Source organism: Patagioenas fasciata, chromosome 5, assembly GCF_037038585.1.
Source record: "Patagioenas fasciata isolate bPatFas1 chromosome 5, bPatFas1.hap1, whole genome shotgun sequence".
In the NCBI taxonomy this organism is placed as follows: Eukaryota; Metazoa; Chordata; class Aves; order Columbiformes; family Columbidae; genus Patagioenas; species Patagioenas fasciata.
The window spans coordinates 33,100,136-33,126,361 of NC_092524.1; the positions used below are offsets into that span (position 1 = coordinate 33,100,136).

Below are 26,226 nucleotides of genomic sequence, written 5' to 3' on the forward strand. Positions count from 1 at the left end.
TTTATTAATAGACATTGATGTACAGGAGATCGCAGAGAGCTAAGGGCTGTTCCCAGCAAACAGGAGGGTTTCAGCCATGCAGAGCCCCTCTTCAGAGCAGAAAACAGGCTGCAGACAAAGTCCCTAGATTCCTCAGAGCTGGCTCAAGAGTCTCCAGTACAGCTTCACAGCTATTTATGAATAGATTTGTCCATACGAAGATGAAATCTAAAGCCCAAGGCAGCTTCTGCTCTGAACATTATTACAGATTTCTCATGCATATATTAAAACAACTTGCTCAAGGGCGTCTGCATTTTCTTATTTCACAAAGTCAATGAGGTAAACTAATGAATGAATGCAAGGCACTGATATTACAGTAGTCACATCAAAATACAATCTCATTAGTACCCATAAATGAGTAAAGTCGAGTGCACTCAATGCAGAGCAGCACAATTATCATGCAACTACACTGCACCACATTAGCTACGTACATGATTTCACATTTTGCCTAAAATATCAGATTAGGGCTCTGGCCTTTTCCAGCCCATGGAAGTACAGACATAAGTATAAAATACTTATATATTGTCAATGTTGTAATTATCCTGCTTGATTCAGTTCCCCCGCACCTTTTTTTTTTTTAAATCAAGTTAGGTAGTATTATTGTTCAAAACTAAGCTGGGGGGTGTAAGGAAATCAAACTCTATCCCAGATGTAATTGCTTCTACCACCAGTAGAAGCAATTTACAGAACCTTACCCACACACCCCCCTTCAGCAGAAAAGGAGCCAATCAGATCATATTAACTTTACCAGAAGCAACAGCCTTCCCCTCACATGTAATCATGACACTGGGACAACTGTTTTTTGTTCACAAGACAAGAAAAAGCTCTGACAAGAGAGCAGTCTCAAAGCTGTATACTGCTATTTTAACAGTCCCAGCAGCCACATCTCTGACCATTCAGCATCTTGCAGAGAAGAGGCAATCTGAGACCAGATGATCTGTTCCCAAGGGACACATTGTAATTACCTTTCTTCTGGGGAAGAGTCAAGCGACTTTTCAGTACAACTATTCAATGAGATCACATCAGCAGTTGAATTTCACAAGTAGTTTTATTAATTTTGCATATGTTCATCTCAATGACATCCAGCACTAATTAACATGGTTATAAACTGAATAGCAGTGGCACTTCAATGGTTTCCTAAATCTTCAATTCCAATTTTTGAACACAGGGATAACACAACACATTGCCTTGCAACCCAGTGTGCCGTTATTGAAACAGCTAACCAAACTGAAGTTTCCATGTATTTCAAGAGCTTTTGGGAACTCAGCTGAGTACTAAAGTGATAACAAAGAAGGGCTACAGCAAACAAGACAGATACTGCTATCAACATTTTAAAGTCAGAAACCCAGTGCAAACAGAAACATCACTCAGTACTAACACAGCATTAAAAAAGAAAAAAAAGACCCATCACCTTTACAAAGCCAATTTTTCTGCCCAGGAAAACTCCTTTGAACTGCTAAGATAGAAAGGTTTTTGTACCTCCTTTATCAGCAACAAGAAAATAGCATAATGAAGAATTAAGGGTATTTTGCATTATACTACGCATACAACTACTTCATTTTCAAAAGTACTATTAAACACTAACATTAAATTACCTGCAAGCACATAACACCCACATACTGCCACAGAGCCAAGAGTTGTTGTTGCCACCTGTAAAATGTTACTGTAATAGAGCAGCACTGTTCCACAACACATTTTCTTCCCCCGTGTAAAAAAAAGAATATAAAAGACCACACAACCAGGTACAACTGTCTATGCTACCCCTCATGTATTTATCTGTCACAAGCAATGAAGTTCTAATTTCTAGCTACGTTTCAAGTGAGAATTTCTTCTAGACAACTTTTCTCGCAATATCTGGGGGAAAAAAAAAAAAAAGCAAGTCATTCCAAAGGTAAGCAGGATTCAAATTTAAGAGACCAGTCACAGCTGGAAGCATTTAGCTTCATCTGTATACAGTTCTAATGATTCTCCTCCCACCTCCCTTTAAATAGATCTTCAATTCTTCTCTAAGTTCTAAAGCTAGAAAAATCAGAGACATCTTTGAACCCTTCTTTTCCAAATTATAACACTCGAGAAAAAGAGGGAGGAGAAGGAGAAAAAGATGATACAATTCACTTGTTCGTACAGTTTCAGCTCCAATATTTAAACACAAGAAACTGCTTTTTCAATACTGTTATCTACTGGAAAGTAAGTCTAAGTCATGCTTATTCTGGATGTTTTAACAACATGTCAAATGGAAGATCATTGTTCTGCCGAAGATCTTTTAGTCCTCCACATTGGAAAAACTGACAACGGTACAGCAAACGGCACTATGACGGTTTACAATTCCTCCTATCTGAACCAATTTATTTCCACCTAAATAGTCAATGATCTAAAAGTTCTTACTGTTATGACCCTCCCCAGGTTCCCTAATGTACATGACACTACCCTACATTACAACCTGTTCCAAACAAGTAAGCAATCCACTAGCTCTCAGTTTCATCAATTATTTCTTCAAGGTTGACCCTTGTTAATTAAAATTGCCTTTTCCTATTACATGTAACTGAAAGATGAAATTAGGATTTTATCTACAGTTCCTTCCTCAACTGCTCCTTGATTTCTCTCCTTTTATCAGTTTGTGATGCCTTATTTAGCCCCAAATCACTTAATCCCCCAACTCAAGAACCTGAAGAAACCTGTCACCTAAAGTTTGACTGCATCATACTTGGAAATATTTAGCAGCTACTACAAATTGCTTTGGGTTTGTTTTTAAGCAAAGTGCAGGTTGAGAAAAAATAAGAAACAGCAAAAGTCTCCTCCTTCCCCCAGCACTTCAGATATTTTCTATCTCAGAGCATTCTGTACTTTTACAAGAAGCAATGTCTACCTTGCCACCCTAATCCTTATTTTTCATGTGGTCAGCTCTGCACAACTGCAAAATTGTACTGAACGAAACTGACTGCTCCTCTTGCCTCAATTTTCAGAAAAGACACATTGTATCTCTTAATTAAGGGCCACATTCACAACATTCGCACTCTTAGCCTTGGGAGGCATAAAGTTCCTTGCAGTTTGAGGTAAATCATTAGACTTAAGATCCAAGCATAAAAAAAGATACTTCAATGATGCAAGAACAAAAAACCTCAGCTGAGCTGCTCAGGTATGTAAGCACTGACTTGCATACTAAAAAATTTAGATTTAATGATGCCAGCAATCAACAGATAATGACTTAACTTCTGTTAAAATAACAGTGATGAACACTCTTTGCAACATTTAATTACTGCTTATTATCATACCTTTGTTTTACTGGAGATGTGCTTTAAATTACCAACAAGTCTTTACTGCATCAACACTACATATATACAAGTGATTAAATCTGGAATATATAGCACACTATTGCACATTCACACCCCATCCTAATGTTGTTGTTTGGAGACAGAATAACCTCTTCTGTTCTCAAATGTCATCTAGCATTTTAATTAACATTAAAAGTTTTCTGCCAAAAAAGTAGAAATACAATCGTAGAGGATAAAAATTTTAAAAGCCTTGACAATTTTAGTACACTATACAAAGAAAAAAAGAAAAAAATCATCGATGTGGCTCTGCAGATCTCCTGGCTCTGTCCAGATAGGGAGGCAACTGTACAATAAGGCAAGAATTAACTTACGGCTCTCAAATTATTCCACAGAGTTTCTCCCAGAGTTCAAATTGCAAAGTGGAAGTGTCAGTGTCAGGTAGTATTCCAGTCCCAAAGGTCATTCATTTCATTGCACAGACATGCCCTAAAAACCCAGAGAGCTCAAAATCCCAAAAAGGCCTTTTCAATTTCAAATGAATGGCAAGTTTTAAGATTGTATTAGCATTTTCCTTTTGTTTATATTAACAAAAGTATCCTAGCAAAATTCTCCTACTGTCTCTCTGTATGGCAATGCAAAAAACAATACCAGATTTGGGACATCACAGGAATTCCCAGAGTTACATCAAGTACAATATGCTGACTACCCTGCAAGATGCTGCACAAGTCAATTGGGGGGAAATTAAAACTGACTTTCTGTCAACACTGCCTTCTTCAAGGACCGCAAAAGAAGGGAAAGAGTGGGGAAAAAAAGAATCCAAGGAAAGGACAATCTACATAGACAGATTTACAGAAGTATGTCCTTTTTTCACTTTTAAATGTTTGTTTTAAAAGCTGGGGGAAAGCATCAGATTTCACTCTTTATTTTAAATGCTGTTGCAATCAATACAGTTCAGTCTACTGAACTAGTTTATTATGAGTCATGCAATAAGCTGATAAATACATTTGCAAAGTAAAAGCTCAGTGCCAGTATCATGTAATTCATAAAGATATGTTTCTTTTCAAGGCATGAGAAGGTTAAGCCATAGCTTTCTTCTGTCCAATTATGCAGCACTAAACGGCATCCAGCAGAAACAGGGACGGCCCTCTAAGATTTATTTGGTGGGGTCTCATTGTCTTCTAACACATGCAATAACATTCCCAAAATAGTATCAAACATTTTAGGTTTTAAAACTTTTTTTTAAAATCAGATGGGTAATTCAGAAAGTGAAAAGCCTTGTCCACAAAGATAAAGAGATCTTTAAATAGTTCAGAGATAAGAACTGTAATGACTTTTGTGTAACAGTAACACATTTAAGCCCACAGTTTGAGTTTCATCACCCATTGTATTTTTTTCTTTTAAACATGGAGATAAAATCATGTTGCATTTCAGAAATGTGGAAAAAAAAATTTAAAAAAAATCACCACACATTCTGATTTTTGCCACAGTTTATTCAGCAAAAGTAAATTTGTGCTCTGGACCTGCCAAAATATAAGCGTTCAAGAAGCACAGGTTTCCTCTCGTGCGAAAATAATTAAATAACCCTCCTTTCTTGCCGGCCCACAGACAAAGGAAGTAGCATTTCCTGCTGCAGGTCTGCAACCTGAGAGTCAGCACTAGGAAACCATGACAAACTGACATGGGTGGCAGCACTGCCAACCAAGCAGAAGACATGACAGGAGCTGGACACCAAAGTAAAACTGGTTCGCGTTAAGAGAAAAAAACAAAAATGCTACAAGGATGGTCTTTATTTTTAAAAGATCTTTGAACGGTATCTACACCAGCATTTGGTTTCAGTTTGCACCATCTGGATTCCTCCTAGAGGAAACTAAGCTAGAAATTCCTCCCCAGAAGTTCAGCAAACCTGGCCCAACCCTTGATGGTCATAACTGTCCAAACCAAGAAACCACATCTGTGTTAGGGACATCCAATTTAAGAGGCCAGACTACATTCTGTCTAAAGGAAAATTACTGAAATATTAACAGTGTTGATCTGGGAGACTCGCCACCCTCACCTTCAGCCAGAACTCCACTTCTACTCTGCCAAATTATTTGCCAGTGTAAGGCCAAGTGACAAAGCCAAACACACAGAGAGCAATACAGAAGTCAGATGAAGGAAATAAGCACTCTTTGAACCAGAAAGAAAGGGAAAAATAGTTATAAATCAGAAAATTATAATCTCTCTTGTAAAACGCCAGCCATCACGGACCTGCACCAAATACTTCATATGACAGTATGAAGCTACCATGCTGAGTGAGCATGAAGACCAGTAGCTTACTACAAGACAAAAAAAAAAAGGCAATACAAAAATACAATTTCAGTAATTTCAAAAAGCTGCAAGAACAACATCAAAATGTTCTTGTGACTACACAACTTCAGGTCAAACCAACAAACGCAGGTGTTTAAAAAACATCTAACTCTTTAGAAAGAGCTGTCTGTATCATCACCAACAAGAAAACCCAAGATATCTATCAGAGCTGCTGATGTGAACAACCGGCACACAGAAAGTTCTGCCACCACAGCAGTTGTTTCACAGATATTATCTGCTACTATTAAAAAAAGTTCTGTATTAATCCATTTTCACATCCCATCAGCATACAATAAGCCAGTCATTTGAATTAAAAGGTCAAAGACAACTAATTCAGCTGATGGTGCTCTAAAACGCATGGTGACTCAAGAAATTCAGAAAGCAGAGCTGTGCTACAAGAGCAGTCCTTGGCACTTCCTGGAACCGCACTGTCCGCTGCAAAGAGACAGGCAGCAAAGCGAGCTACAGAGCAAAGGAAGATGCTTGGCAATTTCCCCTACCCAGAAATTAAATAGTGAAAATTCACAAAATAATGCCAGCCAAGTATTTTAAACATAACTAAGTCTCCCAAGTGGACTCAACAGGCAACATTTCCCAAGTTACACTCAACTTCCGACCCATGCTTTCCAGCAGGCTGGAATAAGAGCTTGCTTTCTGCTGATTTTGGCTAGCTGAGGTTTTTAATCCACTGTAACATCATCAATTGCAAAAAATAAGATATATTTCAGGATTAACATGAAATGCTTTCACTAAGATAAAAGTCCACATTAATGTACAAGTTCAACATTTGCATAAAAACCAGTCTCTCCAAGGTCTAAATGAGTACTTAGAGGTAAAAAAAGAAAAAAAAGAAATTGTTACCTCAAAAAGTAAACAATCAACACAAAAATTTAGAAAAAAAAAAAATCACCAAAATGTTTTCAAGCACTGAAGGTAAACCACAAGGAACAATGAAGAACAATCCAACTTTAAAACTATATGCTATATGCCAGTAGTTTCAATTTTGACAACTTATGAAACAAAATTTGGTCTTCAAAAAGCACTTCACTAATCTTTAACATCCATCTGAATAAAGCACCCTTCCCTTTCTACAGAGTCTGAGACAAAAGCCAAAAGAATATTAAAGCATCAACAAATAATTTGAAAGTGTCTCTCAGGCCTAAGCATGATCCACTATGCCTAGTAACAACTCTTCTTTCTATATTATGGTTTTAAATAACCCACATTCAGAAAAGTTGTTCTTTACAGTCGTGTATTTGTCAGGAACTTGATGTCGCTCTTCAAAACAGGCATCCATCCATCTGCCGTGCAGGGAACAAGAGCCACAGCATCCGACATGAGATTAACTAGTACGAATAGACAAAGTCACGATTTATTTTGATCTTACTAATCAAACACAAGTTTGCAAGAGAGGATCCACTTATACACTCAGACTTCTGAAACACTGACAAATACTCAGAGATCACACAATTCACCAACTATCAAGATCATGAAAAGTGTTATGTTACCACATTCAAATGAAGTGCTCCTTGAAGCATGCTTCCATAAAGAAAACAAAGACTTGTAAATGCTTACTCTTAGCATAAAACACACGTGGCAGAATCTAAATCAAACAACCCACCCAGCAAACTGGTGCCACAGAAGTCAAAATTAAAGAGATTAAGACGTGACATAATTTAGCTTTATACATGCAAAACCAGACTTGTAAAACCACTTTATCTTCTAATTCATGTCCAACAACAGTCAAATAACCAATGAGTTCTAGTGCCTCTGTGACGCCTAAAGGTTTTCCTAAAGTTCAGAGTACAAAACTACGACCACAGCTAACACCAAAACTGCTACAAGACTCTGTTAGTCTTGCACTGCCAACTGCGTAAGGATTAAAGATTAGTCAAAACCATTAAATTATTGTCACTCAGCCTCACCCATGGCCACATTCTGTAGGTTTACAACTGTGCCTTCAGTTAACAATTGCTGATAATATTCCACTGCCAGAAAATACTGATTGCCTTTCATTAAATAAAGAATATCTCAACTCTCATAGGCCCATAAAATCTTACTCTGAAACCTCCTGCTTTAGTGTCTTCGTTCCAATGTTAAACTGAGCTCAGTGAAATATAAACAGCAACTTTAAAATAGTCTAAGCTTTAGAGGGATATACTTGAAATCAAGTCACTGAAGTCATATCTCCATGGAAACATAAAACACAGAACATTACAACATTTTCCCCCCCAACTCACAGATACTTAACATACAATTAATTTTACATGCCAAACCAACAGAAGCCTCACCTAGAATATACAAATTTATACTGATAAAAAACAAGTAGCTGCACTTAGTATTGCTGTATTTCTGTCATAACTTATTAACAAGTTAAACAAACGGGTGTCAGAATAAATTAATAAAATAAAAATCTAAAAGTAAACAAAGCAAAGATATAAAAAGATACTACCAGATAATTGAATAATATCTTACTGACTCTTAAAATATTTAAATTAAGGAGCTACTGAGGAATAAAAGGAATCTGCCTGAAGCTAAGAAAGCCAAGGAAACAACAAATCAAAATTGTTTGCCAACTAGCCAACACTTAAGGTCAACGAGAATAAATTTAAACCTCTAAAAATGTCAGAATTAGGGAAACCAACTTGTGTGACTGAAATTTTGATGCAGGCAGAAGCTCTGCTGCTTCACTCCAGTAGGGTACTCAGGATTTCCAACCGGTAGCCGCTAGAACTTCATAGCTTGCAGCAACCCCCTTGCTGAAAGGATTAAACTACTGATACAGAGAAAACTGTTCCTTTTTCTTCTCTAGAACAGACATGGCATGCTATAGGACAAAACAGATAGAGGAACAGAAGAGAAATTAAAATGGGCCTCAACCTCTTACTAACCTGCCCCTCATTTTCCCAATGTATATTCAAAATAATCCTCCTTAACTGGAAGAATGTGACCTTACTAAAATTCAAAATAACTATTAAGAGTATTTATGTTCTTAATTTAAGTTTTGTTCTCCTACCTTAGAAATAAAAAATGTGTTTATAGTGGCAGACTTGATAATATTGAAATAGACATCTTAAAGGATGTATTCGAGACACATTTATGAAACTGAGAGGACAAAAAGAGGTACATAAGAACAAAACACCAAAAGCAGCAGCAGAATGCTTATAAGCACAGTAAAAAAAAAAAAAAAAAAATCTCCTTGAAAGCCTGGGAGGGGGGAAGAGGCCATGCTTTTTAAAACAACAGCTACTCATAAGTTAATCCCAAACATTAAAATAACATTTCATATAACCATGGAATCAGGGTGGGGGGAAAAGGAGAGATCTTCAAACCTACAACCAATTACGCATGAGTGAAATAACAATCATACATTTTATTATAGAAAATGTAGATTATGAATTATACGCATATTTATTAAGTTTTTATTCCTTATTGCAGCTCCACACTGTCACAGTTCTGTGTCGGTGCCTACCTCTACACCCGCTCACCTTTTTAGTCAAGCAACTTTTGAAGCCCTACAACAGAGCTGACATCCCATTTTGCTTCTAACTTCATGAGCTAAGTGGTTCTATGAACCACAACTGAAAGTAGCAACATCAAAACTAAGCATTTATTAGCATCAACAATACCTTCTTAATACACTGTTGAGCAACTAAGTGCACTCCTTTAATCAACTGGCCATAAATAAATCCTGTTAAACAATGAAAAAAACCAATCTTCTGTCCCTAGTTACCTATTAATAAAGTAGGGGCACAGTACTTACATAAAGAATTCAATCATGAAACTTTTCTTTTTCTGTTTACCTAAATCAAACATATGCATTTTTATAACCAAGAAAAAAAGAAATCTGAAGTTCTCATACTGTTACTGGATTAATAACTGGTGCGGCATCTGATGGCCTAAGGCATGAAAGCCAAGAGAGTGAAATACAACTTATAGATCTCTGTGTTTACAACTGCCACAAACTTCTCTCTTAGTGCTTTCCCTTGCCTCTCCCACCAGTCCAGCTGAAGGACAAGAGAGGTTAGCCCAGTAATATCTTCCAAATAAATAACAACCAAACTCTCCTCCAGAGAAAACACAGATGCTTATTATCCAGTTAGTACTTGCAGTGACAACAAGCAAAAACCAGGGGGGGAGAGACTCTCTTCTCTTTTACAAAACTGGTTTATGCCTTAAATAAAAGGCAACTAATGCTTCATTCCCATAGTTAACTAGTAAAAAAAAACTCAATCAAAACACCACCATGAAAGAACTGCTTTCTAAAGAAAACGTCAATCTTGGTTCAACCATACAGATCTGGAACCTAATGAAATCTGACACCTTTACTCTGAAAACAAATTTGCATTGTATTACCAACTAAGGCTCCGTGCTCACAGATGCACTTCATTCAGCATACAGTAACGGGTTCATTAAAGCATCATCGCTAAAATTTTTAAAAGCGATTTTGCACATAAAATTTTTAAAAGCGATTTCATAAACAACATTATCCAAAAAATGCCCCTCTACTCTTCTTTGGGTAACAAACATGCCTCCTCCACTCAAAGCAAGCAGATGTTGTGGCCAAGGTTATACAAGGAGATCTTCATTAAGCTGAGCAATTCTCATTTTGTATCACTGCTTTACCAAACATGAGTGAATGAACTCATTAAACAAACTGAAGTTGCAACCGAGTTACTCAATGCAAATAATAGTTATTTTTACATATAGCACGAGAATATCAATATCGAGACTTCACACCACATAAAACGGGGGAAGAGCAAACAAACTCAGCTGAGGAAGGCTATCCCTTTCTCTTCCAACCTTCCCTGCTTCTCCACCAACATCTCCTCCTCCCTCTCAATAAGAGTCAGTTTAAGGCATTCCCTGTTTTTCCACTTTTCCAGGCTACTAGTGAAGAAATCAACCATCCGCAAACACTTTGTTCCTCCACCCCCTCTTTCATGAGCTGAGCTTTCAGAATATCCCCACCAGCATTGCCTCCCAATTACCTAATTGTTATCTTCACCGTGGTCTCAGCACCGGCTCAGAACAAAAACAGCACGACTACACACCCCCCCGCTAGCCACAGAGAGTAAAGAAAGAAACGAGGCTGAAGTACAACTTACAGCGCCGAAGAAGTTATTTATCGAGCCCGGAACGCCAGCAGCGTGCCGCTCCCGGCCCGCGGGGGAGCGCGCCCTCGGCGGCGGCCGCCTCCGCAGCGGACAGGCAGCGCGGGAGCCGCCGCCGAGCGGCACGGAGCGGCACGGCGCAGAACGGAGCGGCCGCCACTCACCACCGCCTCCGGCCACCCGCCCGCGCTGCTCCCGCTCCGGGCTGCCTTTCCTGAGGAGAAAAAGACACAAATCCGGAAAACAGCACCCGGTTCGGCTCCCTCCGGAGAGACCCGCGCCCGACCCGCCCTCGCGCCGGGGCTGCCGGCAAGGTGGGAGAACGCCCCGGGCAGCGGCTCGGAGGGCCCCCGCCGCCCTGGGTGCGTACGGGCCGGACGCCCCCCGCCCGGCAGAGGAGCGGGGCTCCGGGTGCTGCGGCGGCGGGGGACTGTGCAGATCACTTTCGGTCGGGCCCCCAGCGCCTCCCTGCGCCCCCGTCAAGCCCGGGGCGCCGGCTGGCGGGCAGGGGGCCGCGCCGCGCCGCCCCGGGGCTGGGGGCCGCTCCCCTCACGCACACCCACCCACCCACCCACACACCCCCTCGGTGAGCGGCACGGCGGCTCCCCGCGCCCGGCTCGGCGGCAGGAAGAAGGGGGACAGCACGCCGCCCGCCCCGGCTCGCCGGTCCCGCTCGTAACTCACCCAACAAAGTTGCCGCGGTGTCTGGTCTCAGCTCCGCTCGGCTATGCCAAGCTCGGCTCTGCTGTGCTGTGCTGTGCGGCGCTCCCGCCCGGGATGAGCTCACTCCACCGCTCCGCTCCGCTCGGCCCCTCCCACCGCCATCGCAGCTCTCGCGAGAGTGGCTGCCCCGCCGCCCGCGCTCCGGCAGCGAGGGGCGGGGCCGAGCGGCCCCGCGCGCGTTCCCATAGCAACGGCCAAGCGCTCGGCCTAGCGGGCGGCCTGCGCCGGGCGCGCTCCGCTCCAGCTGTCCTCGCCCCGCCCGCCTCCCCCGCGGGGCCGCTGTGAGTTTGGAGGCGGGAGCCGGGGCGCTGAGGTGCCGCGGGCAGCTGCGCTGCGGTGCGTGTCTGCCCTGGGCGGAGCAGCGCTCATGGAACCAGCCGTGGGCTGGGTGCAGAGCCAAGGTCACTCGTATCAGCGACCTGTATGTGCAGGCTCGGTAACTCGACTCTTTGGGGCATGCCGAATACACTTCAGTGTTGCACTTCTCAGAACTTTTTGCATTAAAATGCTCTTTTTTTTTTTTTTCTTTTTGATCCTTAGATCAAATCCCAGCTTCCTGGAGACCTATAGGGAAAAGATCACTGTAGCTCCTGACACATGGGCAAAACCTTCTAGTACTGTACTAGTATACATGGACCTCTTTTAATGGCAGTGAAAGTAAAATGAATTATTTCTCTAGGTATTCACCATAGTTAACTAATTAATGGCATGGGTAGGCACATGGAAAAAAAAAAAAGCATGCATCAGCATCACCCCTTGTTCTGCAGGAACACCAGTCTGTTTGCAAATGGCCCACATTTTGAACAAGATAAGCTGTGGGTGGGCCTTTCTGAATATTCTGCTGGCTGTTGTTATCGTCCTTGACTTGACAGAATATTAACAATCTCAGTTCAACCAAAGTAAGTGAAGCTTTCCCTGAGCTGCCTCTGAAATTAGGACACTCCAGAAAACACCTCTGATTTGGGCTGGCGACGTTCCAGCAGTGTGCAGCACAGTGATAGCCAGAGCAACGGAGCCGGGGTGAGCAGCTGCTCCACTGCCAAGACGTTAGCTTCATCCCCGTCCACTTTCCAGGAATGTCTGGACAGCAAAGACCACCAAAAATACATATCCAAATGGCTTGCAAGCTTCTGAAGATGTTCCTAATGGATCTTTAGTACTGGTCTTTAAATACTGCAGTGTTAGGTACTGTAAAAATACCTGGGTGGATTTCCAGAGTGCAGTCACTCCCTTAGAGGTTCCCCAGCTTGAGGTCATGACTCCTGCAAGGTGTTACGTGGTCACAAAAACACTCCCTGTCTCATCATGCTGAGCAGAAGGAATGTTCTGGATGGATGAAGAACCAATTCCAGTGCTGCTGTGGCATGGAAAAAAAAAAAAAGATAATCGGAAATCCAGAAAAACAAATTGAAACATTTTTGGCATTTAAATACATTAATCTTACATCACCCATCTGAAAAGCTCGGCATATTTTACATAAATGAAACGTTTTTTAATGGCAGCTCTAGCTCCACTCTTACAAAGAAAAGTCCAAACAGGCTTATAGTCCTCAGGACTATAAGCACAACAGTGCTGGATGTGACTGCAGCATCAGGAACAGTGGTATGCAATTACTGAATTTCTCTTCATCAGAAGAATTCAGATAGTGAAGTTGTGTCTTGCAAGCTCCGTAATAAGGTTGATGAGGCCAGTGCATTCCCAAACTGCCTCTATGATCTTCCTTCACACAGTGCTGATGTGTCAGAACATGAGATGAGGGAGATGTTCGGAAGGGTCACACAGGGAGGGAGAGGGTTTGGCACCAAGCACCAGCCCAGCCTACGTGCTATCTGCGATGAGACCATGGTGGAGGCAACACCCTTGGCCGCAGCCCAGTGCTGGAGCTGGCTGCTGCTCCCAGCCCCTGATGCATCTCCCTGTATCCCAGGTCTAAGAGGTCAACATCCGCCAGTGCCAGGGTCATGGTGTGGGGGCTGCTGGCAGGAGGCACAGCTGAGCCGATGTTCTCACCACATCCTGCATGTGTATGGTGTCTAGAACTGCGGTTAAGTGAGCAGGAGCCCTCAGGAACAATGCATGTCCTCACAGGTCTCAGGGTACTCAGAACTCCTTTATTTTCTTTATATGGAAGTACAAACGTTTTTGTGCCTGTATGTTTAAGCAATAATAAACTAAATTTGGAGAGGGGGGAGGGGAGAATTTAGAGTTCACCTCCTGCCTATATAAGAGAATCAGAATGCTGATCTAGAATAAGAGGGATAAGAGGGGTTTTATTTCAAAATAATTACCTTGCCTCAATAATGCACAATTAATTCCAGAACAGAAGGACTCTCATCTCTTTGACAGAGCACTCACACGCTGCCTCTGTTTGACTAGCTGTGGCAGAATAAAGGACGCACAGTCAATGTTCCAGTTTCTCTGTGTAGAAAAGCCCCAAGAACCCCAAGAATTTCTGAATGCCAACCCTTCTTCTGCCACTAATTTGCTGTGTTACCATAAGCAAGTCACTTCATTTCTGTTTTAATAGTCTCCTTTAAAGAGAAAATGATACAGTTATTTACCTCAGAGGAGCAAAGTGCGAGTAAATTAACTAACATTTATGTTGCTCTCTGAACGTTTGGCTTTATGAAAGAGTAAGTAGTAGGACTGTTTCTGATTAGGGCTGGCCAGAGCTACTGGAAGCACAGGGAAAATTTGACTAAGAATCTGAACCACCCTGAAACAAAGTGTGTAATTCATTCACTGATGAACAATGAACATGTGAAAGTTAGTACACAGCACACCCTTCCAAGAAGTATTATGATTTGGATATACAACACATCAGAAAAATAGATGAAGTAATTAGTGTGGAGATATTTGTTAGAGCCCAAGATCAGTGAGTTTCAGGATATGGAAAAGGTCCATAATCTCATTCAAGGTCCCAGAAAGTCAGTGTATGGGGGAAGGTTTTAGGGTCTTAGAGTATTTTCTAGCGTTATTGGCTTGGGGGTTTTAGAGGATTGTCTTTAACATGGATCATTTCAGTGATCCAGTTGATAACATATAAACAGTTATACTGACGTAAGAAAAGGCTAGTTTCACTTTGAGGCACTGGGGGCAGGAATAAGAGGTAACTTCTTTAGCCAGCTTTGGCAGGAAAGGCAGTGTCTTTGTGAACAATAACTTCTGTGCTCTTTTTTTTACTCACCAACCAGCATTTTCTGACATGAAATCTCTGACTTCAGTTATAACTTCCAGCAACTTGTACGGTCACCATTGAACTCTCTAAGGGACTTCAAGGCATCTTCAAGCAATCCCCTTTGCAGCTTACAGGAATTCGCCCTGAAGTAAATCTGCTCCATTTGATTGGTATGGGTAATTACTAATTGGGCATAAAGTATTTGAGGTCATTAAAACTCAAGGTGAGAAATAGACATTAGCTAAAAGTGGGGAAAATGTATTTTTCAATAAACGCAAAGAAACATTTCTGACTTTGGTATATTTAACTTAGTAGAAATATTGAATAATTTGCCTCAAAAAGGATTTGAAAAGAAAGAAAGGTTACAGGAGCATTTGTGTCAAAGCAGCAGCATAGAAAAAAGTGTGCGGGTGAGCCTGAAGGCTGTTGCAAAGGGATTGTCAAGTAGGAAGTACAAAATGAAACTATCAGTGTCAAGTCTGACAGGCCAGAATTGTGACCTCTCAGCTGTACATGGGCTCGCAGAGGAACCCATCCACATTGCAGTTTCCTCCTGCCAAGCCTGTCTGTCGTGCTCTGCAGTCAGTAGGCTCTTTCTCATCATTCGCAAGGATCCGTGTTGTTCTTTTTTTCAGTGGACTGCCAAACCACTGGAATAGAGAAGAGAGGCCCAGAAAATGTACTAATGAGAGCCACTTAGTACCTAGATAACTAGATAATCCTCAGAAAAGAAATTGCAAAACACACGCTCAGAATATGTCTCAAGTCTGCATTTATAGAGGTACCAAAGCACATATACATTAACTTAATGAATCAAGAAGGCTTTTCAATAGTAAAGGCACAATTAATAACTTTGACTACTGTAAAAAAAAAAAAAAAGATACACACCAGAATACTTAAGAATATTATTTTGATGTTACTTTTTTTTTTTTTTTTTAATTCAGTACTTGGAACAAGGACATATCTGGTTAGACCAATGCTCACTAATTCAGCATAATGTATCAAGTAGTTGTAATACTACAGACTTAGGAGAAAGTGCAAGAAAAGAGAAGGAAAATCAGAAATTTTCCTTGTCTGAGATGATGATGATGCAAAGCAGACAATTGTGCAGAGAAGGTTGTTTTATTTCAAATTTTCAAGTGATGCGACACAATGTCAGTCATCGAAGTGTACTATTCAAGTATTCAAAAACAAGCAGAATTCCAAAGTGCTTTTATAGACTGTATTTAACACAAAACTCCCCTCCCATACATTAAAACATTAGGGGTAAAAAGTCAAACACTCAAAAGTAATAAGCACCAAATACTACCTGCTTGTACCTTTATTTGAGATTTCTTGGGCATGCAATTACATTACTACACAACTTTCTCTACAATTTCTCTGAAGCCTGGGGAATCAGAGCTTATCTCCACACCTCCCTTTCTCTATGCTGTTGTCCATTAGCTCTGAAGACAGGTGGTTGCATTGCCAACTAGGTAGATCTGGAGCTTTTATCAGAACAGAATCTTTCACGAGAAGCAACAAGTGAATTTTTACCCCTTTTCTGTAAGATGATTTTATTACCCCCATTTTGCAGATCAAATAGCTAGCACCTGGTTTTCCAATACAGTTAGCAAGGAATAGCTCTTGTTTTCAAGGAAGCACATATCCCCAGGAGTTCACTTGTAATTGTGAATGCTTCTGCAAATCAAACCCCAGGCACTCCAGAGTAACTGTGGCTTAAATGACACTTCAAGACAGCATACACAGACACTGCTAATGGAAGAGGCAGATCTGTCCACTCCACACCTTGTTCCTTCTCCCTCCTGGCTGCTTGTTCTTACCCCTGTGCTGCCTCAACCCTTGTGCTGCACCAGTGTTCACGTGACTCTACAGCCAACTGACTCTGAGAAACCAACCAGAAACCAACCCAGCAGGAAAAATACCACTAGCTTGCAGCCAGATCCAGTTTACAGTGTGGCCTCACAGAATCACAGAATGTTAGGGATTGGAAGGGACCTTGAAAGATCATCTAGTCCAATCCTTCTGCCGGAGCAGGAACACCTAGATGAGGTTACACAGTAAGGCGTCCAGGCAGGTCTTGAATGCCTCATAAATGCTTCTCTTGGTACAGGAGAGAACATGACACAGATAACAGAAACAGACAACCAAGAGGACAGGTAAGTAGGATTCCTTTGCATAATGGTAGTGTCAGCCTACTCTGCACAGAAGTGTTGAACTTCAGCATGAGAGGCACAAAAGTATTAATTAAAAAGTTTGGCTCAAGGACTAGACTTAGGGAAATTCACAGAAGCTGGAGTAGAGAGGGATAGAGGTGGAAGAGGTCACAATTCCAGCTCAGCTGCCCTTTTACCTTGAGACTACCAAACTTTGCCTGACTCTTCTTTCTTAACTACTTATTTCCCTTGAGTCTTGCTTCTTTGTACTTCTCTGTGCTGTTCTTCACTGATGGTACTTGTACATTGAGTTCAAATGTAATATCTAAATTGGCATTCCTCTTCATAGCTTTCCTGAACAGCTTATATCTAGAAAAGGAAGTCCATTTTATTCTGCAAATGAGTGTACAATTTAAGACAAGTCAGCTGGAAGGAGGAAATGTGTTTTGCTTCTTGCTCCAAGGGTTGTTTCTGTCTTTTAAGAAGAACATGTTCTGGATGATATTCAGAAACTGTCCAAAGACAGTGTCTCAGGACTGACTTTTATGGTCTTTCTCTGGCACCAGAAATCCTGTCTTCCTTTCTAGGAAATGGCAAAATTTCAGAAGTCAGAGAGAACATTCCCACCAAGAACAGCTCACAATAGCATGCTTACAGCATTTGCCTGGAAAGTGGGAGATGTAGCTGGAGATTCATATGGTCCACAGAGGAATGTAACTTAAGTGCCCCATTTTCAGGGCAAATTTTGTCCAGGCAGAAAAGAGCAGCACTCTTCCGCTGGCAACATCTCAAAATGAAAGAGTGGCTTCTCCTTTCTACTTGTAACAAGCATTTATCCTCAGCAAAGAATTTCAGGCTCTGAATACTAAGGAATGGAGGTATCTCCTATTCTTATCTTGGACTTTAATAGTAGATTCCTTTAACAAAAGGGGAAACCAAAACTTGATATGGTTAGCAATGTCTAGTAAGTTTGAGCAGAATTCTTAAACAAACTTGAATGATTCATTCTGAAAACATAAAATAAAAAGCCTTCATATACATTTCATTTTTGTATGTCCATAATTCAAGGTGACTATTTTCTAAACTATTTTATACGCATTTAGCCTGAAATACAGTTTTCTAGCTCTCAGTTTTCTGAGCAAAATATAAAATGACACGGTTATTAACCTTTGGGAAACCTCTCCTACACACAACAGAATTAAATTCTACAGAAAACCGAACAGCATTGGGAGAGATTCCAAATGACTTACCACTCATTTGTTTGATGGATAGTTGGGCTAGCTATTGCTTTTTACAGAGCTGCCAATCACCAGGAGTTCTGGGATATGTTCCGAGAACTCTCTTAGAATCACAAATTGCAGTCACAGGCATTTGTTGCTTAAATTGTTGTGGAAGAAACAATTACTTTGGAGAGGAGATAGTATCATTACCAAGAGAGGGTAATGTTGTGGTATCACTGACTTCAACTTTTCAGCAGAGTAAGTTGCTTCTTCTAATACGGCATTTAAACAGATGTTATCTGCTCAGAAATCTGTTCTGTCTGAGGATTTCTGTACTGATGTTGAAACTCAAACTGAGATCACCATAATGGATAGAGAGGGGGAAATTATTATATCAGTTTGTTTATTCTGTATTTGGCAACTCTGAATACTCAATTTCATTCTTTCCATAGCAAAGAGTGTTAGTCATTCTGTTGTTTGTCTGAAGATTTCATATAGCAGGAGGAAGAGGGAAAACATGCTTTGTGATTCTTGACATTCCCAAACTGACAAAAAGATTCTGGAACGTGGCTAAAATGTGAAATTATTTTCCACAATTTTAAAGAGTTAAGACACCTATAGTTATTGTGCATATTTTAGAAGTATATTTGTACTCACGAAGTACATTAAGTTAATGAAGCAAGTTATGCTTTGTAACTAGACTTCTATTTTGGTTATTCAGCTTTGTGTAGCTCAACCTAGATCACCATCTACCACCAAATTTTTCTGTAGATCTCAGTCTTGAATCACATCTTTTCTGTTTGGAAAAGACCTTCCCATCTCATGTCCACTCTGTCAACACAAATATGGGGGGGAAGAAGGGAAATCGTAATTTTCTCTCCCCCAGTATCTGCTCCCTAAGGTTTCCAGCAACCGTATGACTTTGGTCCAGCAACCAGCCTTGCATCCTTTGGATCTGATTGGCCTTTCTGCCTCCACAGGGTCTGAAAATCTGATTGCAGGATGTAGAGGTTACCTGGAAGCGATTATTAAATTAAGATCTCTTAAGATCACTTTGTGCTGTCCAAAACTCAGTGTCCACTTTCCCCTTCACTTGCTGTGTGTGCAGCAGGCTTCAGCTGCTATGCAGTCATCTTCCAGATGTTTTGCCAAAGAAGCCTCCACTGAAAAAAGAACATGTTCGAACTGCAGCTGCAATTCAACTTAAAACTGCAATTGAACTTAGAACTGCAATCAGAATTCAACTTAAGAACAAGGAGGAAACTGAAGTTATCTTTAAAGGACAGGTGCAGGAATCTGTAAAAGAAATGTGCCAGGTATATACACAGTTCTTTATTCCTTTTTTTGCAGCTTGTATTTCATACGAAATACATGCAAGAGGTAGAATTGCATTTTTGTCTTGTGCCATAGTACATCTTCACCATAAGATTCTTCAACATGCTGTAAAGTTACAAATACATGTTGCAAGCTTTTTATTAACTAGTTATGTTGTAATAACACCTGTGCTAACCTATACCCAGCATAATTGCAGAAACTAAGGAGTTATCTGAAGTAAATCAATGATGCATCACTTTTAAGTAATATGAATGCACCAATATAGATTTAATTTTGCTGCTAAGAGATAAAACAGAAGGGTCTGGCCTAGCCTAAAGCTCCTCCAGGTCTGCAGAATCACAGAAGCTTTGAAAATATCCTGTGGCCTGAAGACAATAATTTCTAGGGAAATCCTCTTGCTACTTAACAAAAATTTTCTTCTCAAGGGTGGAATATTCTGTCCTGCCTATCCATCCTTGTTCAAACTTCACCGAAGTTTCACAAGCAGAATCAATAAAATTTTTTTTTTTAATCATAAATTGTGGTTTCAGAGCACAGAAATATGATTTGTTGATGTAAGTGTTCATTCAATGCTGAATGGTTTTTCAATTAGCTTATACAATCAGACAAAAATTACTTACAGGAGGTAGCCCAAGTATACTTGCGTAAACTATAGATGTATGTGGCCACAGAGCTTGTTGAGCATGAATACGGCTGGAGCTTTGAGAGCCAGAGGTACTGACAGCACTTTGAGACTATCAAATCCCAATGGTATCAGAACCTCAGGAAAAAAAAAAAATACAGAGGAGCTTGTAAAATGGGGGCTCTGGCAACTATCTGGGGGAGGGAGCTGAGAAAAAAAATTGCCTGGAGATGCAATTGCCAAGGGACTAATGAACTTTATTTCAGAATGCCAGCCAAAGTCCTGCTGCCAAAATGTGCATTTCATTTCAGTGAAAGCAGAGAAGAAATGTATTTCAATCTTTTTCATTTTCAAAACTGGAAAACAATGGATTTTAAGAGTCAAAAGCTTTTTAAACTGAAGAAAAAGTTATCTTTCATTTTCATTGAAGAAAAGGTAAAAGCCCTGCATAATGCTGTACAAAAACTATTCAGAAATTAATGAGGTTTTTTTACATGTAGGTATATATTGCCCTCAATTAAAACTCAGAGGAAGAGTTCATTATATTCTTAACAGTTCTGGTCTAGAGCAGCTGCCACACTTGTACTTCAGGCTGTTGTCATAACTGTAAAATTCCCTGTCCCAGTTTCTGGTGAATAAATCCTTATGTTTCTTTCTTAGTTTTCTGAAAGCGCTCCTGGGATTAAAATCTAAGACTGTCTGCCTTAATGAGACATCCCAATGACAGCATTGCACCCCCATCTCCAGACTTACTTTAGATTTCCCCTCACTTCCAATGGCCTGAAACACCCAGGACAGGGAACTGCTGGAGAGGGTCCAGTGTAGGGCAACAAAGATGATTAAGAGAGTGGAGCACCTCCCTTATGAAGAAAGGCTGAGGGGAGCTGGGTCTCTTTAGTTTGGAGAAGAGGAGACTGAGGGGTGACCTTATTAATGTTTATAAATATATAAAGGGTGAGTGCCATGAGAATGGAGCCAGGCTCTTCTCAGTGGCAAACAATGATAGGACAAGGAGTAATGGGATCAAGCTGGAACACAAGAGGTTCCGCTTAAATTTGAGAAGAAACTTCTTCTCAGTGTGGGTAACAGAGCACTGGAACAGGCTGCCCAGGGAGGTTGTGGAGTCTCCTTCCCTGGAGACATTCAAAGCCTGCCTGGACATGTTCCTGTGCGACCTCACCTAGGCGTTCCTGCTCCAGCAGGGGGATTGGACTAGCTGATCTTTTGAGGTCCCTTCCAATCCCAAACATACTGTGATACTGTGTGATATTTTTCGCACTGGTTCTATAGGTATTTTGAGTTTCAACAAAGTATTATCCCTCTTTTCCAAATTTCAAGCTTTTGTGTTTACAAAAATCAGACACAGGATTTCATACACCATTTAGCAGAATAATATTGTTCTTTCAGTTGCTGTGTCTCTTAAGTCACCTAATGACACAGATGGGTCTGCTGAGCTATTTATGAGGCACATGGATTGCAGGACTTCCTGTCTTAACATCTTCCTTACAAGTTTTATGATTTTTGCCTTTTTTTAGGCAATTCCAATTCTGTATGGTTCTTTTATGTACTGCGAATAGATATAGAAGTTCCATTTTTGCCCCACCTAGGCAGATATTGCAGTTAAATTTGCAGCAGTTGTTCTATGATATTGTGTGATGGAGTTAATTTCTTTTCTGTAAAAAAAAAACATAACCAACTGAATCACAGCAATTATGACTCATTAATCTGAGACATCTGTTGATAACCCCTGAAGTCACTGTATTTCAACACTGCAACAATTCATAACCCCTTCATGAAACAAACAAGGAACTTTAATGGATTAGTAACTTTTATGTCTGGCCTCCTGTGATCTCTAGGCTCAATAGAAATGTAAGCGTATTGTAAAAATGAGGTAAGCCTTAGTTGTCTAGACATCCTATATGTGGCCATTCTCTGTGGTAGTTGCCCCAGGGGTAGTAATTAGAAAATCTATACTTAAGCAGATTAAAGTGGTGTTTTTGGCAATGTCCTCCAAATTGAAGGCAATAGTTGTAAATGCAGCAGTGCATTTTTCCTAGCGTGTATTTCTTGCCTAAATACTGAAATGACCTTTCCTGAGATTGGACTTTAAAAAGTCCAAGAAATTAGTTTCATGTACAAATACTTTTAGATCCCTTTTCCAATTTGTTTTCCCCTTTTTATTTCATGTCCTTATCTCTTCTTCATTATAATTTGTTGACGAATAGCATAAAAATTCATTATTTTTCTACTGGGTCACTGCTTGAAAACTTGCTTATATTAATAATTTGAAGCCTTGACAAAACAAATATGACAATTATGTAAGGAACGAATAACACTTCACATTTTTTGCAAGTAATCAAATAGTTCATGATTGTACATGATCATCATAACTGAAAAAGCACATGCAATAATTTTGCAGGCTTTTCCTGCTGCAAATCCTCCAGCATTTTTTTTTTCATCTATCTTTATTGCTTCTAAGAAATGGGGGAGAGGAACGTTCTTCAGTGGAACCCATCACCAACATAAAATTTGACTGACAGGTTTTTAAGATTTATACTGGTTTAATAGAAATCAGATTCCCGCTCTAACATCAGAGAAATGCATTTGGTTAGAAGTCAGATATGGTTGCTGATGAAGGATTATTTTCCATCTGCTTTTAAATAGGTCCCTGCTGCCCTTTTAAAAATGTAAACACACAATTAATGCAAGCTCACAGAGTGAAATATTCCTGATGTTATCTTCCAGGTGAGAGCTTTAGCGCTGTAGTGCTGTATTCTGTGTGGATATTAAACATCCCATGACACTTCTGACTGTCTTCAGTATTTGTACTAATGTTTTTGGCTCAAATTTTCTCTCTTACATTGTATAAGATTAATTCTGAATCAGTCTATGCCCTTCATTTTGCAAGTGGCTATATTGATCTAGGCCCTTTTTGTGTCAATATGCACATATTGTCACAGCTTCATGCACATGACAGGTCAGTTCAGTGGGAGTCACTACCCATCTGAGCCCTGGCAGGAACAGGATCAGGTTTGTACGGTGCTTTGTGGCTCTTGGCGCACCTCTACCATTTACAGTCATTTCTTATTGGCAGTAGAAGGATTTCTAGGTAACACTGTAAAGCTACAAAACACAATTAACCTTACCGTTAAACCTACCAAGAATCCAATCTTGACTCTGTCAGGGTATTTGGTATAAACTTTATGCAACCCTTTAAGGTTTAGTGCTTGCCAGTCACTCCAACAAAGCGATGGGGACCAGGCAAGAACAAGACACTGTCTATCTGCTAACTTTCGAGACTATTATTGTCTTTTATGGTTGGTGGTTGGAAAAATCACATTTGAAAAAAATCAGATGTTATCATTAGCTGTACTTTTATGGATTGACCTCAGGGGGTGTGGATAGCATTCTGTGCAGCTACCGCAAAATTTGGTTTCGTTTATTTGATTTTAAGAACTCTACCTGATGAGCAGCTACTCTGTAGCTACCTCTTTTGGCTAATCAAATATGGGTTCTTGTGACAGGATATTTTCTCCCACCTCTTTCACCAGAGAACAGACACATTCTTGACTTTAATCATGAGCAGCCCCACAGAATTTAGTGTTTGTCCCACAACTCACGTGATCAGGGTTCAAGTCTCTGTATGCAGCTGAAAGGCTTGTCTTAAGGATAACTGATAGAGACATGTGAAGGAGCAACAATTAATACAATCCTCTTTGAACTGGCAAAAGAAACAAACTAAAAAAGAAGCTTACAAACAAGGTAAAGCAAGTGATGCTTACTCTAGGTGATCTTCAGAGGCATAAGAGCATTACTAGCAGGAATCACCCTGTTCTCCAATGGAAACTGCTGTAACTGTTGCCATCATAGCAGACTTTGCTAGCTGGCCTGGTTGGTTGTATAATCTCCTCTACAGATTCTTTCAGTGCTGCTTTAGCAATCAGCAGGCTGCAGGCACTTACCGTGAAGGGCCACGTTAAATCACTTGTCTTCCCTAAAGAGCCTGGCTTCCCACCGCTCTGCAACTCAGTCTCCCCAACATCCTGCTTTCCTGCGTGGCGACCCAAAGTACTGCTGATGTGACACTAGATGAGCCAATATTTACTCATTTTGCTTAATGTTATTTCTGTTATCATACTCCTAAACACAGCCGTAGCCAAGAGGACCTCACGTCTGGATTCATGGGACCTGATAGATGCTTACACAAAGATGCCTCTGTGGCTCCAATGGCCCGAGAGGTGGGAATAAATGACATTACCACAGTGCTGTAAAAGGGGCAGTTCAGTGTTAACAAGGAGTGATGTCCATAATGTGCATCTGAGGTCATGGCCTAAAACCATATGGGAAAACAGAAAAGGGAGCAGTAGGATTTCAAAATTTTATAAAACCTAATTGGACAAAAAAAGCCTTTGAAGAGAGGAGTCAGACTAGCAGACGGCCAGTTATCACAATAAAAGATGTCAATAAGCAAGCATGAAAGTAGTAAACCTGAATAAACAGGGGTTTGAAACTGTATATTACAACCTGGTTATAGTAAAATTTATGCAGTTATTAGTCATTCGACATCTTTGTCATGTATTATGCTACCAGCAAATGTGATATTCTGTAATATCAAGTTGTATTAATAGAAATCCTATTCATCTTGAAGAAAATCTCTTGTGGACATCACATTCCTGCGAGTGGTGCCATCGGCCACAGAGGATTGTTATAAACAGTCAGAACAGACATCTGTGTAACATATTAGCGGAGGCTTTAAATGTATCTCAGCAGGTTCTCTAGAGGAGATAGCATTTCATTTCCTCTGCTGTTGGATTCTTCATGAATGAGTGAAAATCCCTTATTAGTTTTTTATGCAGGATATCTTCAAAATCTTCCACTGTGTCATGCATTTCCAGCAACACCCGAAGTACACAAGAACCTCTTTGCAATGTGCTGCGTATTACAAACTTTAGCCACAGGTATGAAATTATGTGGCTTCCAGCTAGCCAGGAGCCCTGTTACAGAGCCCACCATCACATAAAGATATGAAAGCAGTGTCTGAGCTCCTCATTCTTCTAAAGAGATACAGACCTATTTAATGCAATCTCCACACCTGGCTTTGCTGTAGGCTATTTTACAGTATGCTGTCCTTTGTCATACATAGTAGAGGCACTGCAACAAAAATAGGGAACTGGAGCTCTTTGTCCTGAAACAATCTCACTCTCATGCAGCATACAGGAAGGAGGCAGGAATAAATGTTGCCAGTAGCTCAGTTTATTCCATGATTCATCTGAAATTCTCTCCCACATCAATACCAATGAGTGAATTACTGTTGTGAAGTCAGCCTGTGCCAGCTCCTCGTGTATACCTGCTTAATTCCCCTGAAATCTCTACAAGCTCAGTTCTACCTATCTTACTTCTGAGCATTTCTTTTACAGCACAGTCCCATTGATTTTGCAAGGACATCTCCTGGGATCAGACCCTCCCTGGTTTAAATAAGAGTGGCAGACGCTGTCTCTAAACATCTGCTGGCTGCTGGAATGGCTCTCTGATTACAAGCAAGCAATGCCAATGAATGTAAAATTACTTATCAGACAAAAAAAATGAAGAGAGATAGACTGGGGTTGGGGGAAGGATGGGAAGGCATTTTGGAGAGATCACAAAGACAACATTGTCAAAAACTGATTTGGCTTATTCAAAGTACTAAGATATGTGATTGTGAGAAATTGTAAGATTTCAATTCCCCTATTCAGCTTAGACTTTCCTTAGTTTCTAATTACCACAGGTTAGAAGAAAAGAAAGCAACTAACAAATTTAAAAAAATTACCTTTTATGGAATCTTGGCACTTAAATCCAGAAAGGTTTGAGAGCATTATTATAAGAGTTTATTACATAAAATAATATCAGTAACATTTTTTATTAAGTAATTAGGACAAAATTCTTTTGACTGTGTCAACAGATGTCATCACTGAACTGCCTGTGACCTCAAGGGCCACTTATGATCTCACAAAAACATGGCTTTCAGCTGGAGAGAAGAAATATTACATTCTTACTACAGAACTGCAGCACGTCCTTGGACTTTGTGCTGAAGGTCTTAAAATGCCCAATTCAGCCAGTCCTGTCAGTTCATCAATGTGCTGGAAATGTGGAACCCTTCACCACCACCACCTTACCCAGAGCAGCTCAGGCTACTTGTGTTGTGCTGTAGCTGGCTCCTCCTGTCCCCAAAGGCTGCTCTGTGT

At 40.4% G+C, this 26,226-nt stretch overlaps 1 protein-coding gene across 13 annotated transcripts in view; it reads right to left on the reverse strand.

Moving 5' to 3' along the window:
• Positions 1-11,606, reverse strand: part of SIPA1L1 (signal induced proliferation associated 1 like 1) — a 217,722-nt gene extending 206,116 nt beyond the window's left edge. For 9 of the 13 annotated variants that reach the window (XM_065840101.2, XM_065840096.2, XM_071809272.1 and 6 more), the window contains exons 1-2: positions 11,456-11,606; positions 10,766-10,985 (exon numbers count right to left, since the gene is read on the reverse strand). The gene's annotated coding sequence lies outside the window, so the exon portion shown is untranslated. The remainder of the gene's footprint in view (positions 1-10,765; positions 10,986-11,455) is intronic. The other 4 variants (XM_065840104.2, XM_065840100.2, XM_071809273.1 and 1 more) reach the window with 1 other exon arrangement.
• Between the last annotated feature and the right edge of the window lie 14,620 nt (positions 11,607-26,226).